This window comes from Kogia breviceps, chromosome X (assembly GCF_026419965.1).
Source record: "Kogia breviceps isolate mKogBre1 chromosome X, mKogBre1 haplotype 1, whole genome shotgun sequence".
Lineage (NCBI taxonomy): Eukaryota > Metazoa > Chordata > Mammalia > Artiodactyla > Physeteridae > Kogia > Kogia breviceps.
In genome coordinates this window covers 11,042,131-11,044,235 of record NC_081330.1, presented here as the reverse complement: position 1 = coordinate 11,044,235, position 2,105 = coordinate 11,042,131, and the positions used below count along the sequence as shown (strand labels likewise).

The following is a 2,105-nucleotide window of genomic DNA, read 5'->3' as shown; positions in this document are numbered from 1 at the left end:
ACTGTTTTGATTATTGTCGATTTAAAGTAAATATTGAAATCAGGTAGTGTGTTCTCCCCCTTTGTTCTCTTTTTCAAGATTGTTTTGGCTATTCTATATGCTTTGCAATTTCATGTAAATTTTAGGATCAGCTTGTCAGTTTCTTTCAAAAGGTCTGCTTGGATTTTGATTGGGAGTATGTTCATTAAATTTGGGGAAAATAGACATCAACAATATTGCATAATCCAATTTTTGAATTTGGTATATACCACCATTTTTTTTTTTTTTTGTGGTACGCGGGCCTCTCACTGTTGTGGCCTCTCCCATCGCGGAGCACAGGCTCGGGACGCACAGGCTCAGCTGCCATGGCTCACGGGCCCAGCCGCTCTGCGGCACGCGGGATCCTCCCGGACCGGGGCACGAACCTGTGTCCCCTGCATCGGCAGGCGGGCTCTCAACCACTGCGCCGCCAGGGAAGCCCCACCATTTGTTTTTAAAACTAGCTTCATTCACTTTATTTTTCTTATGGAAAACTATGTGGTGGCTACAGCTGGAGCCTGGGCGCTCTGCACGGAAACTCTGGTGTGGGTCTTTACAAGGTGGTCAGTGAATTCCTGGTATGCAGACTTGGTGAACACTGTCTCTTTCCAGAGATCAGGAGTGAGATAACTGTAGGTCTTGGAAATGGCATCAAAAGTGGCCTTGGCGAAGTTGCCCGGTGTGGCAGTGCAGCCCCTGGCAGAGGTGTAGCGGTCGTCAATTGCAGCCATCATCAGTAGCTTCTCGGGCACAGGGGCTGAGACGATGCCAGTGCCCCTGGGGGCAGGGATGAGGCGCACCAGCACAGAGCCACAGCGGCCAGTCACCTGGCAAGGGACGGTATGGGGCTTGCCGATCTTGTTCCCCCAGTAGCTTCGTCACACGGGGACGATGGAGAGCTTGGCCCCACGGATGGCAGTGGCTACCTCCTTAGAGCACTTCACACCCAAACCAACATGTCCGTTGTAATCCCCGATGGCGACAAACGCCTTGAATCTGGTCCGCTGGCCAGCACGGGTCTGCTTTTGCACAGGCATGATCTTCAAAACCTCGTCCTTGAGAGATGCCCCCAAGAAAAGGTCAATGATCTCAGATTCCTTGATGGGCAAAGAAAAGAGATAGATCTCCTCCAGGGGCTTGATCTTCATGTCCTTGACCAAGCGGCCCAGCTTGGTGACGGGGAGCCACTCCTTGTCCTCGGCCTTGCCTTTGCGAGCTCCGCGGCCTCGGCCCCGGCCCCGGCCCCGGACGCCGCTGCCGAAGCCTCCATGGAAGCCACCACGGCCTCCCATGCCAGGGCCCCCGGGGCCCTCCCACAGCACCGGCGTCATCCGCCATTTGGTGTTTTTACGGAAACAAAGAAGCTATACCACCATTTATTTAGCACTTTTAATACTTCTCTTAGCAATATTATTTCTTCCTTAAATGTCTTGATAGAATTGACCAGTGAAATCATGAAACTCACTGGTCCTGAGCCTGGAGTTTTCTCTGTGGGGAGTTTCCTTTTTTTAAAATCAGCTTTGTTGAAGTATAATTCATAATAAAACTCCTCTATTTTAACTGAATAGTTTAATGAGTTTGGCAAATAATGTCCTCTGCAAATAGAGTTCTACTTCTTCCTTTCTGATCTCTGTACCCTGGCCAGAACCTCCAGTACAGTGTTGAATAGACGAGGTGAGAGCAGTTATCTTTGCCATTTCCTTGATCTGAAGGGGAAAGCATTCAGAATTTCATTGTTAGTGTGATGTTTAGTGTGGAATTTTTGTAGGAGCCCTTTATCCGTTTAAAGAAGTTTTCTTCTGGTCCTAGTTTTAAGAGTATTTTTTTCCTTTCATCATGAATGAGATTTGATTTTATCAAACGCTTTTCTGGTATCTATTGGGTTGATCATATAGTTCTTCTTTGTTATTCTTTTAATGAATAATTTTTTAATGAATTCATTCTTTGAATGAATTTCAAATGTTAAATCTCCCTTGAGTTCCTGGGACAAACCCCATTAGATCATCACATATTAAAAATTTTGTATATTACTGGATTGATTTGCTAATATTTTACACATCCATGAGAGATATTGCTATGTAATTTTC

The 2,105-nt window shown here is 46.5% G+C and overlaps 1 pseudogene; it reads right to left on the bottom strand.

Moving 5' to 3' along the window:
- Positions 1 to 497: 497 nt before the first annotated feature.
- LOC131747859 (small ribosomal subunit protein uS5 pseudogene) lies at positions 498 to 1,356 on the bottom strand (annotated as a pseudogene).
- Between the last annotated feature and the right edge of the window lie 749 nt (positions 1,357 to 2,105).